This window comes from Macaca thibetana, chromosome 15 (genome assembly GCF_024542745.1).
Source record: "Macaca thibetana thibetana isolate TM-01 chromosome 15, ASM2454274v1, whole genome shotgun sequence".
NCBI lineage: Eukaryota > Metazoa > Chordata > Mammalia > Primates > Cercopithecidae > Macaca > Macaca thibetana.
In genome coordinates, this window is record NC_065592.1 from 59071068 (window position 1) to 59089863 (window position 18796).

The window sequence follows — 18796 nt, forward strand, 5'->3', positions numbered from 1 at the left end:
AGTCCAGTCGCCTCTTCCCTCCTCCTGCTTTCCGCAGCGGTCTCGGCGGCGGCGGGCGGCTGGAGCGGGAGCCGGGGGCGGCGAGGGGCGGAGCCGGGGCGGAGCCACGGCGCTGGCTGCCCGGGCGGCGGCAGGTGTGGATGGGGCGAAGGTGCGGGAACGTCCACTCCCGCGCGCCTCTTTTGGGGGCCAGGGCTCGGGGACTGGAGCGGCCTTCCAGGAGGAGCTTCGTGAGCAGCTGCGACCTGCGCATAACTTGGAGCGCAGCCAGGGGCGCGCAGGTTCCACGTCCGGCGCCTGGAGAGAAAAGACGCGCGTCCCCCGCCGCGGCGCCGGAGCCGGCTGGGGGACCGCCTGGTCCCGGGCCAGACCTGGGAGGCGGTGTTCCGAGAGCCGCCTGGTCTGGGGTGCGGGGAGCGGGAAGCGGCCCCTGCGTGTGCGCTTGGGCGAGGCCGGGCGGCGCTTCTGCCCTCCTACTCGGACCCTCAGGTAAGCTGGGAGAGCATTGGTTCCGCTGCGCGCGGACCGGGCCGGGGACGCGTCCCTCACGGAGTTGAGGAGGCTTCGGGGCCTGGGCACACGGAGTCGGCGCCTGGGTCCGAGGACCGCCGGCGCCCGCGGGGCCCAAACGAGGATGCTGCGGCGGGGTCCGGCGCATCCCGGAGCGCCAGCCGCGCTTGGTTCTTTGCGGAACCGCCGCCTCGTCTTGCCCAAATCTCAGGTAGTGATCCTGGTCCGATGTCCGAAGTCACAGGTCCGCTCTCTGTCCCTAAACCGCGAGGAAGGAGTTGTGTGTGTCTATGAGCGTGTTGGCGGAGAGCGCTTTCAGACAGCGATGTTTGAGTTGAGCTTATTTTACCACCTAAAATTACTGGCACTTTAAAACTTAACTCAGCTTCCCCTTTTAAGAAGTAAGAGAAATTAGGCTTGTGGTTTAGACCCATTGCTAGTAGGATTAAAGTTTGTTTTTGCCCTGTGCAGCTGACAAAATGTTTTGTAAAATCCTGATTTTTCCAACAGTACTTCTAAAAGAGCCTCCGATTCTCTACCGAGACAATGGCAGTCATTAAAAAAACACAGCGGAAATGTTCACTTAGCGCGGCTTTGCTAGGAGAGAAGTTAAGGAAACCTTAGGCAAAAGTGACCCCTTAATTGACACCTTACAGGGCCGTTTTTGACCTTGCATTAGTGGTAATAGGACTAAGAATGACAGCTCTAGAACTATATCTGGTTTGGAACTGAGACTGTGGCCAGACGCCCCTCACTTTCCGGGGACCTCCAGTTTCTGGAATCGGGCCTTTGAACTTCCTTATTGAAATCCTGGCAGCTTTGAAGTGAAATTAGGAAAATGTTCTTATTTATTCGCTGGAGTTTATTACTTCTGCTTTAAAGTGTTTCTCTCCTGGGCCAAAATTGAAACAATATTGTATTTCGCATTTTGTTTTAAATATATTTTTACCAATTCAGGTAAAAATTGGATTTGAAAATGACAGTTAAGTCTAGGTTTATTTGTTGTCTAGTTTTGTATGGGGGGCTGACTTTTAAGTTATTTTTTAAAGTCTAATCCTGGTTATTTTTCATTGTCTTCAGAGGTTAATCTTTAGGTGAGAACTTTATCTTGATTTTAAGGCAAAAAATTTAAAAAGGCAGTGATTTCAGTCACCCAAAGAACTATATAGTTCCTCCTTTCTCTTTTTTTCCTTGAGACAGAGCTTCCTGAAAATTGGGCAGCTGCTTTAATCTTAGCATGTAAAAAATGTTTCAAGTTGAATTTTGGGCCCTAAAATGGAAAATTTTGATTTGTGTTTGTTTTAATAGAATTGTTCGACGTTATGGAATTATCAGCTTGGAGTGTTTATTTTATGTTTATACCATATTACTACTTTATTGTACATGTGAATATTGCTTAGATATTGGTAAATGTGGAGAGAAATCAGGGTCTTTAATAAAATACGGAATTACTGGATGAATTTTTATAATTTATCAGTCTTATAAATTCTGAAAAGTGTATAACAGAGGCAACGTGTTTGACCTATAATGTGGATTGTTGGCCTTTCTTGGAATTTTAAATGAGAAGGGAGGTATGAAATGCTTTATTCTGTATTTAAGCATCTTTTTAGAAGTGGAAATAAATTGGAGGATGCCTTTTATGTACAGTGTAATAGCTAGATAGCTATTATAGAACCTATAACAAATGCTTGAGGAAGTAAAATTAGAAGGTAGTATAAAATTGTGTATTATATTTTTACTGTTTCAAGGAGATTGCATACTTATAAATTTCATATCCTCAAGTGAAGAGTATTGAACGGAATAAAATAGAGTTTTTCTGCATACCATGTTTTTCTCAGATTAAAAAAAATAGTCATCTTGGTTTGCTTAAAAAACTAAGCTATAGTTAAATTTGGTTGATACCTATTTGGGATAATTAAAAATACTTTAATTCATGTACTTTAACAATTCTTTTCTTCAGTAACAGGTTTTTGTAAGAAATGTTTTACTTGAAACATTGACATTTAATGACAGATATCATTAAATTTTTCATATAATTGCCAAAATGTTTTCTTCATTGTGTGTGTGTAGGTAGCTTTGGCATATAAACATTGTGGGGTCTCTAAACAAATTTTAACTGTAAAAAAGCAAGAGATGCAATCCAAGATTATTAACATTTGAGGAATGAAATCCAGCTTTAACATAAAATGGCCTTTTGAAGACACTGTAAAATACATATAATGATAGGATTCTTAGAGAGTAATGTTTTTGGTAGTTCTTTTAATCATAAAATGAATTAGCAAGAGAATTGATACTTATGCTTGAACAGCTTCTTGATTTCACAACTGTTTCCTTAGAAATAATCTCCCAAGTAATTCAGGAATGTTTATGGAAGTGAGGAAGAAAAAAACAGCTTTTGTTGAATCTAGGGTAGGTCAATCTTAACTAAGAAACAGCGAAATTTGATCTTTGTGTTATAAACTGTAGTTTCACTGAGGACTTCTTAACTATGTCATCTTTTAAAATATGATTAAGTGTTTAGAGAGTAAGTCAGTTATTTGTACAATATAAGTGCTTACTGTATTATGCTAATTGTAAGTATTGGTGGCGTTTTTGTTTTGCAAAATTTATTGAAGTAGAAATGATGTGGATTTTTTTCTCCACATCTTATGTGAGAGGGCAGTCCAGGAAATTATTAAAATAATTTTGGGAAGAGTCTAGATGAAGGGGAAAAATCGATTGTATATATGTGTGCTGGTTTGCAATAGGGAGGGGAGTAAAAAGAGTCTGAGAACAAAACTTACTTTCAGACTTCCCAGAAGTTTCTGCTTTATTGTGTAATTGAATTTTTTTTTGCCGGGATGTAGTTATTGGTTGTACTAAAATACAGCTGACAACAGAAAACATAAATCTCATTTGAAAATCCTTACTTATGGCTTTATGGAATACAAAACTTACTCTATTTTGTCTAAATACCAGCTTCCAAGCTAGTCAGTATTAGTTTAGAAGCCAATTTCTAAATTAAATGTGCTACAAAAAATTGATTAAGTAATTTCCATTTAAGAGCAATGTCCAAATAGCACTGATTCTTTAAGTAAAACAATAATTATATTAATAAAAATTATACTTTTAGCAGGGGAGAAATGCCGTTTTTATTGGCCTTGGAAACATTTATGCTTAGCAGTTTGAGGCCCAGTTTCCATTTCTGTGATTGTGCTGCCTCTGATAAAGGATCGACTACTGAGCGATGAAAGATTGTATAGAGAAACTTAATAAAACCTGCTACATGGGTTGATCATAGTTCTGCCTGATAAGCCTGTGTCCATATGAATCAGAGCCAGTAAAGAAGTTCTGAATCTTAATTCCCCACAGCTCTTTTACATTGATTCCTGTGAGTTAGCACTAGTAAAGGGAGTCCCCTTCTCTGCCATTTATAAAGCCAACTTCATGATCCGCAGCAAATCAAACCCACGAAATGTTTTAGTCTTGTCCAATTCAGCTTTACTTCCTTGCCAGGGGCATAACAGTTGAAGTTAAAAGACTCAGACCCAAATGGGAAAATTAGTGCCATTTGTGTATAGGCAGTAGTAGCCTTATTCATACTACTTTCAGCCTAATTAGAAAAAAATAAAGTATGATTTGATTGTAAGTCCTCCAGGGTAGGTAGCATGTAGGGGAGTGTGGCTCAAGAATCTACTAAGTTTTTCACTTATTTTGAATTAAGAATTTGCATTGTAGTTCTCTTTTTTGTTTTATTTCTATAGAGTGCTTCTACTATTTGAAAGAGGGCAAAAGTACAATAAAATGGCAAATATTAAAGTGACCGAGAAGGCATAGCAATGGTTACAGAAAAGTTCTTTCACTTCTCCTTAGGTAATTCTCTTTTGGTTTTCGTCTTTGTATTTTAAATCTAGGTTCTTTGCTTAGAGGTAATTTTGATTCTGAGGAGGGTAGCAGGAAAGGAAAATGAACTGCATCTAAAAACCAGTGTAATCTGACAACTGACGTCTCATCTCTGCCAAATTTCAGGTGGACTTGGGCCACATTAGTAAATTGGATATGTATAAAATAAGACAAAGAAATTGTCTCAGAAAGTCCTGCTCCTGAAGCTTCTAGTATGTGAGGTGAAACTATTTTAGAGTCCAAGGCTCGAATACAAGCAAAGGATTGATTTCTCCAAAAGTCAAATTGGTAAGATCTTTCTATCTAAAATAACTTGAGATTTTTGAATTATGGCACACGTTGGAGTAGAAATTCCAGTTATGAAGTCATTATTGAATGATAATCCTGGGGAGTTTTGGTAATTTTTTGCTTCTTTAAACCTCACTGATCAAACCTTTTACTGATTATCTCAACTTCATTACCTAAGTAAAAAATTTCATATAAGAAGCAGTGGACTAAAGCATTAAAAGTGTGAGTTCTGTGAAGTAAAATCCACATAAAGTAAATGAAGCTTTTAAAATTAGGATTTAAGTAGCTTTTAACTAGAGTGGGTTTTCAAGTAACTAACTGGTAATATTGTCACTTGACATTTTCTTTTCATATTCTGTGCCATGACTCAAACTCATTTCCTTTTTATAGGTGAGGTAGATTAGATTTGAAAACAAACACACAAACCTAAGCTTTTTTGCAGCCAGACTTTAATAATTTTATAACATTGCTGAATGTTTCCTAGCACATTAATAATGATACAATTTTAGATTGCTTTTTATGCTTTTGGATTTGGGATTAGGATGATATAACAGAATGAAAACTGCAACATTAATTCACTTTTCAAATGAATATGTTTATGCAAATTAAATGGAGGTCGTGAAAAACAGCAGTTTGAATTGTAATTCAAAGTAAAAATTACAGGTTAATACCTGGACTGATATGTGTTAAGTAGTTTTCTAATTGCTTCTAATAATCAAATAATTAGAATTTTATCATAACTTTTTAATCTCTGGAAACAAATTTCTAGTTTTTATATGAGGAAAAATTTAATGACATATTAATGTTATTAAGTATTAAATAATGTGAGCCAAAAGATATTGTCTTTCAATACCCAGAAATGACTGAAAATATTTTTGTAGACAAAAGAAGACTATATGGAAAGGTAATGGAAAGAGATATAAAAGACTACCCAACTAGATTGTTTTTTGAAGAATAAATCTTTAATATAATTTTTATTTTTGCTGCTAAGAGATTTTCAAATTCTGGAAAAATAGCCATAAATCTTATGAACTGACAAAGAAGATCAAAACATTTTAAAGATTCAACTTCCTTTTAAAATAAATGTATTTATCAATTGGTCAAAGCTAACGTTCTACATTTTCTTTTGTAAATTAACGCTGTCAAAAGGAAACAAACAAAAATGGAGAGCTAATTATAGTCCAGTTAAGAATAATTTAAAAAACAGATTTATTTGAAAAGTAAATCTTCCTTTTGAAGATAGAGTTCATTTTGCTAATCGTAAGTATTGGTGGCCTTTTTGTTTTTCGAAATTTATTGAAACAGAAATGATAAGACTACATATTTCAGAATAATGGGCAGGTTACTATGTGTTAGTTCTATTAGCTAAACTATAAACATAACTTTTACTGGAAATATTAAAATATAAATGGAAATAAAATATTAAAATGTAAACAGAGCCACATAATTGATTATCGTCTACTTTGATTTCAGAACACATCTAAAATATTAACTAGAACTAACACAAAACTGTTTTCTAAAACTGCCCGGGTGTCAGCTTCGTCCAAATCTTTTGTTCAAAAGTAAATATTAAAATAAAATGCATCCAACTCTTCTGATTGTTAAAGCAGTGATAACAATTATAGCTCTTTCTGTTGATCATTTCCTGGGTTCCGTGCTTTACTTATATTACCGCAGATAAGCTTCAAATAACCCTCCCATCTCGGCGCCATGATTATCCTTATTTTACAGACAAGAAAACTGGCCTAGTGAGATTAAAAGGGTCAGACAGCTAATAAATGGTGTGGTACTGGGACTCCAACCCAATTCTTTCCTATTTTTATGTCTCTGCTCTTAATTACTTTGTTATATATCACATTAATTAAGCAGAATATCTGTGGAACTCTTCTTGAAACCTGTTTGGAAGTCATTTATATAGCGTTTTGAATGTCCTCAGCTATAACATGTATTTTAATTTTTATTTTTAGAACTAATTCAAAGTCCTTCATGTCCAAGTCTGGCAAAACACACAGATGGTGTAGGTAGTAATTAATGTTTGACCAAAAGAGGCAGGTAGTGTCTTTAAAGTACTAAGTCTGATACTTAAATTTTCTCTGAAGACCATACTAAAAGAACCATATAGATCATTGTTTTTAGAGCCATGGCACTTGAATTGGAATATAAGTATAGTCTTTGAGGCACCTAACTCAAAACTGGTGTTCATTGAACATTTCTTAAAACAATGAATGAGACAAGGAATAGAAGGATAATATGTCTTTGCCTATGAAAATTCTAATATGGCTTGTGAAGTATAGTAACAAGTATGGGTAGCTTACCATTAAAAACGATAATTCCCTCTTCATTATTATCACACCTGACCTTTGGCGTGGATATATAGATCTTGTGTGTGGATATAAAGTCGGTTGAAGTTGTGGACTTGAGAGAGAACTGTCAGAGCCAGCCATAATTAAGACGTGTGCTGAAACAAGATTTCATGGAACTGAATTCACAAGAGAAAAAGTAAAAGCCAAAGAGTAAGGTGGAAATGGTGCTTTGCTGGTCCTACTATTAGAGGGAGGGATCTGGGTTCCCATGCTGAATCTCTAATGTTTACTCCCATGTGGCTTTGGGTGAGTTGTCTGGGCTCTCACTACGTAAACTGAGGACCCACTTCGGGGCTACCTAAGAGTTTTTAAAATCTTAAAGTTCTCCTTGCTAAGTTTCACGGGACTGCTGTTACTGTAACTCTTCTAGGGGACTTATGGGAACTCCACATGCGAGGACACTGCCATTCCATACACACACACACACACACACACACACACACACACACACACACACGCATCCATATCCAAGTGATGCACTACCTGGACCTATGCTTTCCCTTTGGCACTAGTCTACCTTCCCTCTCAGGGTTTCCCCAGTGCTTTCTATCCCAGAAGGCAGAGGAAGTTGGAACTAGTTTTTATTTTGTGGTGGTTAATGATCCAGCACTCCTGAATAGGGTAAACTGCAAAGGCCCTTTTCAGGGCTCACATTTTGCAGTGTCTGAAATTCAGCATAGGGACACAATAAAAGAACCAAAACAGAGGACTAAACAGTGAACAGAGTCAGTTTGCAAATGAAACAAAACAATGATTAAAATGCAAAGAAACAAAAGGAGCTTTAATAGCAAAAACATTGATATCAGAATAAGTTCAAAGGTCAAAGCAAAAAGGTTAAAGACAAAACTAGACAAATTTATATCAGAAATTTTATAATGGAAAATGGCTTTTAAATAGTAAAAGTAATTAAAGCTTTAGATTTTTAAAATCAGAATTTTTCTTTTGAGGCTCACGAGAACAGAGTGGTTATATTCTAGGAAAGCAAAGCTTGTGCATGTGGGGAGAGGTTGAGAGCAGGATGATGTAAAACAACATTCTGGGACACTGCCAAAGACAACCAAACCTCAACATTTTGAAAGAGATTCTGGACAAAAGAATATTCCAAAGAAGTTTGAAAAAAGAAAGCCATTGTCTCTTTTTGTGTCTGGAAATGAAAAACAGGGATTACAAAGATCTACATTCATCTGAAACATAAGACATCAAAAGAAAAAAGACGAACGAGTTTGTCATCAGAATTAGAGTTAGTGGAACCTGTGGAATTCTAGAAAATGACACTAGTTTATGCATAGTCATGTATGAGAGTGAACAATGAGGAAATGAGCAGCTGTTGCTTATCAGTTACCACGGCCTGTTCAATCTAAGCAGTACCTTGGTTAAGAGGGTTGCTGAGGATAGAAGAGTCTTGGTGTACACCTTGGTTTCTCCCTCCCTGACCCCAAGATTACAGATGCCGTGCAGAGTCATGAAATGGGTATGGACTTTAATGGTATTAAAAGAAAGTGTAACCTATATGTACACTGGCTACTCTTCCAGAGTAAAAGATTCCAGTTATACAATTTAAAATATCTTAAGGTTATAATATGAAGAAATTGTGCCCTGGACAATACGAGGCGTACTCATTTCACTTTGTATCCCAGAAAAGTACATCTCTGTCATGCATAGAGAATTCAGGCCAAACTCTACCAGTGCACTCAGAGGAGGAAGAGCATAGTGAATGACAAACAATACACATACCCTACAGTTTCAATACCTTCCTGGCACCTGTCAATGATGGCTGAACAATAAGGTAGTATAAAACACTTATTTGGAAACCCAAACGAAAAGATAAATGTTTGTATTTAATTTTTAAATTTTATTTTGTATTTTGCTGTCGTGCATTTGACTTATCAAAAATGGCAATAACTGAGATGACTCTGCTCCCATTGGCCTTTGTTTAAACTGTCAGCACTCACTGGATGCCTAATATATGTGCATTTTTCTCCCCAAATAGAGTTTTAGTTCCTTGAGGTAGCAATCCTTTCTTGCCATATTCTCTGCTGATTTTATTTAGCACCTAAAAGACAACTGAGGAGATTATACTCATCTACACTTTAAGTAGTTGAGATTTTTAAAAAATTGCACCATATTGTTCTTTGCTAGCTTTGCTTTCTGTTTCAAAAGTTAGACTGCATTTTCAAAAACACAACAGATAAGGCTAGTTTTTATGCCACTTTGATCTTGATTTCCCACATTGGATATTTGAGCTTCCTTAGTAACAGGAATTTGGGGAGCATAATCATCCTGAGAATTGTCATAGCTCTTTATTTTGCTTGACCCTGGTGTCCTTGACATCTGACAGTGCAAGTCTTTGAGTTCTGCAGTGGTATGCTACAACCAGGAGCATCAGAGAAGCTGAGACTTTCTGATCTGGAAGGGCCCTTTTTTTTTTTTTTCTCGTTGGTGATCACTGAGGCCAAGGAAAGTCAAGGGACTTACCCAGCTTCATGGCACATCAATGATAGACTCAAGAGCTGAATCCTGTTTATAGATTCTCAGTATATGCCCTTTCACCACACCAGCCTTTCCCTAAAAGTGTGTTCAGTCCTGCAAGATTCTGCATAGGATTCTTTGGTCAGATCAATGTGAAATTCTACATGTCCTATATTTTTTGCTTATTAGAGATTCCAAGCATTTACACAACAAAGAAACTTGTCTAATTTTAACTTACCATTTTCCAAGTTTATTTTTAACACAGAATCCTTTTTCATCCCAAGAATTCACCTAATAAAGAGTCATGCTGCGTGGTGGTAAGCTTTGATGGTGATGATGCTTATGATGATAACAGTGTTATTTATTTAGCACCTATTTATGTCATAGGCATGGTTTTAAATGCTTTACATTAATCAGACTCATTTAATCCTCACAACACAATGAAGAGGCACTATAATCATCTTTATTTTACAGATGAGGAGACAGGATCAGAGAGGGTCAGCTGGAGTATAGTAGTTGTATTTTCCAAGAAATATTGTTGCACTGTAAACCAGGGTTTCTCAACCTTGGTACTATTGACATTGTGCCCATATAATGTCTTGTTATGAGGGGCTGTCCTGTGCATTGTTGGATGTTTAGCAGCATCTCTGTCTTTTACCCAGTAGTGTCAGCCAAAAATGTCTCCAGACATTGCCAGATGTTCCCTAAATTGTTCCTGGTTGAGAACTAAAGTTATAACAAAAATACGCTTTTTTTGAAAAACCTTAGTAACTTTTACAGTGACTCATGGTCATGATTGGGCAAATTACACATTGCAGGTTTTGTGACTACGTCAAGCAGCGTACACTTGCGTGGGGGTGGATGTGAGTTAAACTGGACCCATACTGTTCTTCTCTGCTTCATTTCCTTATACTACTTCTGCTGAGAGCCAAAAGGCCAAAACTGTTGATTCTGCCTTCAAAGTCTTTTAACTGCCTGATGCACACATCCCCAATTTATATCATTTCCATTTTTTATTTCCCCATGGACGTGACCAATATAAACACATACACACACACGCACGCATACACACGAGAGAGAGTCCTGTTTTTTCTCTGTGTAATAGAGGACTTAACGTATCTGAATTACTCTACAGTAAGAACTTATGTCAGAGCCAAGATTAACAGCTGCCAAGAAAAACATACCCAGCAATGAATAACTCACAAAGATTTGGCAAAGAAAAAGTAAAGTTATGTGATGAAGTTTATTACTAAGTTATAGGGTTTTATTTTTCCAGCATGATAACTTGTTAAATTTACACACTTCAAATGGATTTGAGGCTTCTGGTCATTGTTTCTTTGTAATTTAATATGCCATTTTTAAAAGCAGCTGAGGTATAATAAAGAGCAATGAAATACCGAGTTTAAAATCCTGGCTCTGCCAAGCATTTACTAATTGTGTGACCTCACTTCTTTTTCTCTAAGTGTTTGGTTTCCCACCAGTAAAAAGGGTTGATGATATGAAACTAATCATATTGTTGAAGGGTTGAAATAAGAAAATATATGCACTAATATCCAGTCCAGGTTTTGGCAGGTCCTTCCTTCCAGTTATCAAGGGACTCTATCATGATTTGTAATCTTTTTTGGTAATTCCTTAAGTGTAAACTAATTGTTTTTGAAAATAACAGAGATACCATCAAGTAGCTTAGTGCAGGTAACTCTTATTAAAAGGTGGAATTTGGAGAGCAGGGAGGGTACGTACAGTACTCAAAGCGATTGAATTTTGAAAGCTTTATATTTAAAGATAGCAAAGTAGTCAAAGGACAGAGTGCAAGGAGCTACAGAGTGCCTTCAGAAACCGAAGCTTACCCTCTGATCTTCTTAGTGGCCGTTTACTGATTCACCTCTTAGTGGATATTTGAGTGCCCAGTCTGTTCTGGATGCTCTGCAATCACTGGGGATACAAAGAGTGCAAAATAATAAAAAGAGCTACTCTATCCCTGCACTCTGTCCTCGTAAAACTTAGGTGGTGACTGCGTCCCAACTATAATTGATACTCGCTGCTTGGAATGCTTGTTTGAAATGGATTCTGAAGCTTGGCTGAACTTGCTGGAAAGAATGCCGGGATTTATGAATAATATGCCATGGGCAAGAAGATTTGATAGTCTTCTGGTATAATGTTTTAATGTTTTTCAAAATGTGGATCTGATTCATTAGTGTATCATGAAGTCAGTTTTGTGGGTCACCATGAGTATTACTTAAGAAGTTAAATAGACATAGAGAAATATCATAGTGCATTGCACATAGCCACAAGTCTTGCTTTGTAAAAATTTTGTTTTAGTTATGTATGTATTGTGTACCAGGTCAGGATGTAAAATGCATATCCTACAATGGTTCATGTAAAAAATGTGAGTCTAGTGGCTATATGAACTCCTACACCTTTCTCTCTACATTCAAACATTTTAGTTTTTTTTTTTTTCTGAAATTACATGACACATTTCATAGTTTGAGCCATTAATCCAAAATATAGAATGGCATATTCATTCTAGTAGCATTCTTCAATATGCAATATGTTTATCCTTTGAGTCTACTTTTATTAGAGTCTTTATAGTTTGTCTGGGATGGTTAATAATTATATTTATAGTCAGTTCTGGTGGGAGGCAAAAATATTCAAGTATTTAGAAACTTAGGCACTGGAGTAACACTTGCTTTCCAATATAGACCATACCACTTTACAGTGATGCTTTTTTACTGGAGGGCCAGATGATCAAATACACGTGGCAGAATTTGTAGAAACAGTATTAAACATAGAAAGTAAAAATGTATGTATTTAAGGTATTGGGAGCATGTCCACTGTAAATGGTTAGGAACTGCAAGCCCTATTTTATTACTTGATCTTTATTATAGATTTTGTATTTCTTGTAAGGTAAGAGGTCTCACTGAAGACTTGTTTTTATACTTTTCCGAATTCGTTAAATGAAGCTATTAGACTATCCTGTCTAGTTTAATAAAGGTTCCATCCAAATTTTCATATCCTATGACTCAATTATTCTTTCTTCAATTGGATTGTGATCTACAGTGTCCCTCTTAACTTTTCTTCTAATGTATTATCTTGAAGGCTTTTCAGCTTCCAGTTGGCTTGAGTGGTAACTATACTTCCAGTTAGAACATGAGCAAAAACCGATGCTCTGTTCCTGACACTTTTAATCCCTACCTCCTAAAATCAGTGGCTGTAGGGAGATCCCTTGTCTGTTTCCTCAAGAATTGCTGAAAGTAGGACTTCTTTTTGAGAAGTAATTCACAAAGTGCCAAGTGATAAGCCATACTTGCATGTGAACACAAAGTGATGTTATCTTTGTCCAAACATGTACCTGTCATGGCATGCACTTTACAAAAACAGCCAGAAAAATGCACCTCAGTTAATGGACACTTTAAAAGAGTGTTCATTCATTTGGCTTACTGAGAAGGACCAACTCAGAAATGACCCTGCTTGCCTAAGAGAAATATGCCGCGCCATGATTTCTCTAACCATTTCAAGAGTTTGCTGCCCTTGATCCCTGAATGATTTTGATGTGTATTTTCTGTTCCATGCCTCTGTAGGTTGGCATTAACTTGTCTGACCACTCATAGCTTTGCTGGACTTTTTATATGAAAGTTTTCTGCTTGGTTAGTTATGAGTTTAAAATACTTGAGAATACTGACTTTAGGGGAAGGTTTTGAAATTGCCACCTTGCACGTTGTAGAACACTTTATCACCACAGTTAAAATTGTAGGGGTTACTCATTGAGGAATAACACAAATGATATTTCAGTAACACAGAAGATAGCAATTTTGTTATCTTCCTGGACTTGGGGATACTTTTATCAATTAATTTCAGACTGCAGTGTTTTAAATTATTGAAATTTATGAATTATTAATTTTACCTTTTAAGAGTTACTAATTCAGAAGCGTGATCTTTTAGTACATATGATATGAAATGCTTACAGATTTACTGACAAAATACTGCAATTATGAGTCCTAACGGAGTAAATGCTTTTAAAAATTGTATTCACTTAGCCAGCTGTGTTCTGCCTTTATACTGTTAATATTATTTTTCTCAGATTGTTATAAGCAATGAGCTTTCATTAAATCTTTGGACACTAGATTATAAATTTAGGAATACCCTGCAAGATAGAGAAAAGACAAAATAAATAATAGTATGCAAAAATCAAAATTATTCTTCAAATAGACCTACTAAAAATTAATAATGTTTTAATTTACTTTAAAGCTGTTGGCTCATCCTTTAAAATATTTTTAAAAAATGTTTGACATTCATTATCAGAGTGAGGGAAAATTTAAACAATTCAGTTTCTTCTTTTGCTAGTAGGCATATTATGCTAATAAAATTACTAAATTAAAAGTCTGTCAAGGATTTGACAAACTGAATGCCAATTTTCTGCAGAAGTCAAGCCCCTAAGTGATTGTCTAGAGGCAAAAATTTTCTGATACGTTGTCTCAACAATGCTTCTCACTTGGTCTTCAGGTGCCCCAACCCCCAAGTACACGTACTACATACTCACTTAAAAACGTGAAAACAAACAAGCAAACAAAAAGTGCTTTAAGGAAAGGCCACACAGTACAAATGCTTGTTAGTATGCAGAAAAATGGGGTTGGGGGGATAGGTGGGCATCTAACCTCAGGCTTAACTGTGGGTTGTAATTTCCAGCAAGGAGATCACTAGGTTCTTCTAAATTCTTAGAATTAAGTTCTCACTACTAGATCCACCAGGAGTTTGTCTTTTGAGAGATCTACTATTTAAAGTTTTAATTTAATCAAATTTCCGTTGTCAATCTGAATCATGCTTTTTGATGATAGAATAAAAGAGCTGATTTCCAATGCTTGGTTATTTTGGGTAGCACAGATAGTGTTGAAGCTGAGTAGAGTCTGCTTAGAGGATATAGTCCACCTCTTCTCTCCTTTATAGTTATTGGAATTGTGGTCACTATCACAGGGCCTTGAGATTTGGAGATGGGACTTCCAAGCCTATCTGGTCCATTTTTATTTCACTGCTTTTAAATGCAGTGCTTCTTTCATGCATTTAAAACATGCATGATGTACTTAGTAGGGCCTAAAAGTTGTGGAGAGCAAAACATGGTGTGAAAAGTGCATTTGTGTTTTGTTTGTTTGTTTGTTTGGCTTTGCATTTACTTAAAAGAAAATACGGACAATATTTGTACATCTGCACTGCCTCCTGACTTTGGGGGATATTAGATTAAAAAAAATAAAGATCACAAAAAATTATAGAATGGCAGCTTCTTGTGATTTTATTTTTATTTTAAGAATAATTATTACTCTTGACATTTTATTTTATCTTCAAAGTGCTTGGTGAGTGTTAATTTACTTTTTAAGACTTTAAAGGAACTCAACTCAGCTTGCTTTTTCATAGTGTATAACCCATTGAAGTCAAGTGATATAAGACTGAGCTATAGTAGAATTATCAAAATATTCTTTTAGGATGCCTGGGCTTCCAAAAACAGAGATCTAACTGGTTATTGTCTTGGCCAAATAAATTCATGGCCAAATAAAATTCCTTAATGGTGAAAAAATTGCACTGGGTTTAAATTTGATTTCTGTACTATTCAGGAGACTGTAGAGTGACACTTGACCTGATAATCTGCATTAACCATTTGTAGATTTTGGCTCACGTAGACATATTATTAAAGAATTACATTTTTCAATGTGATATATGTACACCATGGAATACTACTCAGCCATGAAAAATAATGAAATAATGTCTTTTGCAGCAATGTGGATGAATTTTGAGGCCATTATTCTAAGTGAAATAACTCAGAAATGGAAAACCAAATACTGTATATTCTCACTTATAAGGGAGAACTAAGCTATGTGTACACAATGGCATACAGAGTGGTATAGTGGACTTTGGAGGCTCAAGAGGGAGTGGGAGGCAGTGGGGGGTGGTGAGAGATTTAAAAAATACATATTGGGTACAATGTATACTGCTCTGGTGACAGTGCACTAAAATCTCACACTTCACCACTATACAATTCATCCATGTAACCAAAAACCACTTGTACCCTAAAAGCTATCGGGAAAAAAAAAAAAAGGAACACTAGGTGAGTTCATCTAGAGTTCAATGATAAAGAATTCTTTATCATTGAAAGGTGAATAACCTTACCAAGTTCATGATACTTAACTTCCCAGTTATGCTTTCACTGATTGTATAAGTCTGTTTTCATGCCGCTGATAAAGACATACCTGAGACTGGACAATTTACGAAAGAAAGAGGTTTAATTAGAATGGCAACCATTAAAAAGTCGGGAAACAACAGGTGCTGGAGAGGATGTGGAGAAATAGGGACACTTTTACACTGTTGGTGAGAGTGTAAACTAGTTCAACCATTGTGGAAGACAGTGTGGCAATTCCTCAAGGATCTAGAACTAGAAATACCATTTGACCTAGCCATCCCATTACTGGGTATATACCCAAAGGATTATAAATCGTGCTGCTATAAAGACACATGCACACGTATGTTTATTGCGGCACTATTCACAATAGCAAAGACTTGGAACCAACCCAAATGTCCATCACTGACAGACTGGATTAAGAAAATGTGGCACATATACACCATGGAATACTATGCAGCCATAAAAATGGATGAGTTCATGTCCTTTGTAGGGACGTGGATGCAGCTGGAAACCATCATTCTCAGCAAACTATCGCAAGAACAGAAAACCAAACACCGCATGTTCTCACTCATAGGTGGGAATTGAACAGTGAGATCTCTTGGACACGGGAAGGGGAACATCACACACTGGGACCTGTTGTGGGGTTGGGGGAGGGATAGCATTAGGATATATACCTAATGTAAATGACGAGTTAGTGGGTACAGCACACCAACATGGCACATGTATACATATGTAACAAACCTGCACGTTGTGCACATGTACCCTAGAACATAAAGTATAATAAAAATAAATAAAAAGAAATACTCTGTTAGAAGAGCTCAAAAAAATAATAATAAAAAAAAGAAGGAAAGAGATTTAATGGACTTACAGTTCATTACATGGCTAGGAAAGCCTCAATCATTGCGGAAGGTGAAAGGCAAGTCTGACGTGGCGGCAGACAAGAGAAGAGAGCTTGTGCAGGGAAACTCCCCTTCTTAAAACCATGAGATCTCATGAGACCTATTCACAATCACAGGAACAGCATGGGAAAGACCTGCCCGCATGATTCAATCACCTCCCACCAGGTTCTTCCCATAACATGTGGGAATTCAAGATAAGATTTGGGTGGGGACACAACTAAACCATATTACTGGCATTGTCATAATTAAACCCAACCAGAAGATAAAAAAAGAATTATGGTTTTCATACTTAACTTGAGAAGCACAAAAAATAATCCCAGAATTAACCCATTGTAATAAAAACAAATTATTGAAAATGCCTACCATTGAAAAATATTTTCAAAACAATAAATACGTGTATTTATTAGAAGTTTAGAACGTTCTATAATTTTAAAGTAATTTAATTCCCATATTGAACTTCTGAAAGGTTTGCTTTCATTGAGGGTTTTACTTTTAAGGTGATTATTCCAGTATAGCACACATTATTTCCTGATTAATTGCTCACCAAACTGCTGATATTTTTGCAATATTCTATTTCCACCTGTGCCTAAACCCACCCGCCCACCCACCCACCCACGTACATACATGTTGGACAGGTGTCAGCATGAGTTAATATTTAACTCCTGCAGCAATGAGGAAGTGCGCTAGTAGGTAAATCCAAAACCTTGAACACCAGTAATTCATCTTAATCCTTTCTATGTAATGAGAACAACTGATAGAATATGATAAAAAGAAAAATATAGCATATATACATAAGAATACTATGTAGATAAAGTAACTAACCACCCATCAGGGTGTAAATTCCAGAAATGTCTAAGAGGGTTCTTAGAGCCTCAGTTTTCTCATTTCCTCCATTAAAGACAATAAAAACAAAACATTAGCTCAATTTTTGTCACATAGAATGTTTTTCGTAAATGCTTATTCCCTCCAGTCAAAGTCAAGATCCTTGCAAGTTTCTATTTTAGGAGAAAGAAAGCAGAGCTAATTCTGTTTAGTTCCTGGCTGTTTCATTCTTGAGAACATTTGCATGGGGGTGTTTCTTTCCTAGAAAAGCTTCATCCTGCCATATCTGGTTTTTGAACTCCTGTTTAGCCTTCAGAATCCTGCTCAGTCATCACTTCCTCTGTGAAGCTTTCCATGACCTCCTTCCAGAAAAAAAAATTATGTCCTTTCCTTGTATTTTTGTATTTTTAGATATTTCTGGTTTTGTTTGTATCATAGTGATACATTTTTTTTTTTTATCTGACAGCCATCTCCACTTGGTTGTCGGGTCAGTGATGCCTAACTGCATCAAGTTCATCACTGTTCTCTATTCCCTGAGATATCAAGGTTAAGTAGTAAATCTTTGTTCTGATGAAATGAAAATGCTTTACCACAATAATGGAAAGATCTTTAAGATTCAATTTAAAATGTAACAGCTTTTTTTTTTTTTACTGTGCTCCATTTAAAAAAAATAATGTTATCTTTGCTATAAAATATATCAATTTAGTGGCAGAAATTTTGGAAAACATACATTTGTAAAGAAGAAAATTAAAATTATTATTCCACTACTCATAAACGTTAGTGTTAGCACTTTGATATGGTTCCTCAGTCTATTAAAGATGTAAATATATGCATACCTACATATTTAAATAAAACTGAGATTGTACAGCCTATGATATTTTGTAACTGCTCTGCTTTTTGCCAAGTAGTTTATATCTTCACAAATCAGTAAATATTTGTCCAAGATATTTTTTATGCTTCATTGCATTCTATGATATGAACCTTTATGGTTTATAATAAATAATTTATTATTGAAAATATATTTTTGCAGTTTTGTTTGTTGTTATAAGTCATTCTGCATAAGGATTATTTGTAGGATTGACTATCAGCCAGTTTAGCCGCACTGATTGTTAAAATACTGAAATATTTCCATATTGATGGGAAAACAGTCATATCCTGTGTTTCCCCGTCTCCTTCTCCTGGACTGCTGATGATCCAGTAAGCTAAGGGCACGTAGCAGGTGGTATAGGTGGCATCCTTTCCTGTTAGTCCTGATTGTGATGTATCTGTCCAAAATTGTTAACACCCCTGAAATTTTGCGTGCATCTTGCTATTTCTTTAAATACCTGGAAGTAAAAATCCCTGATTAACAAATATGTGTCAGGAGTCTATCAGAAAATGGCTCCTTAAAATTAGGATAA

The 18796-nt window shown here is 36.4% G+C and overlaps 1 long non-coding RNA gene across 1 annotated transcript in view; it reads left to right on the forward strand.

The window, feature by feature from the left end:
• The first annotated feature begins 412 nt into the window (after positions 1 to 412).
• The window catches only part of LOC126937626 (uncharacterized), a 45095-nt gene continuing 26711 nt past the window's right edge, over positions 413 to 18796 (forward strand). Inside the window, exon 1 of the long non-coding RNA XR_007719799.1 lies at positions 413 to 489. This is a non-coding gene — a long non-coding RNA (uncharacterized LOC126937626). The remainder of the gene's footprint in view (positions 490 to 18796) is intronic.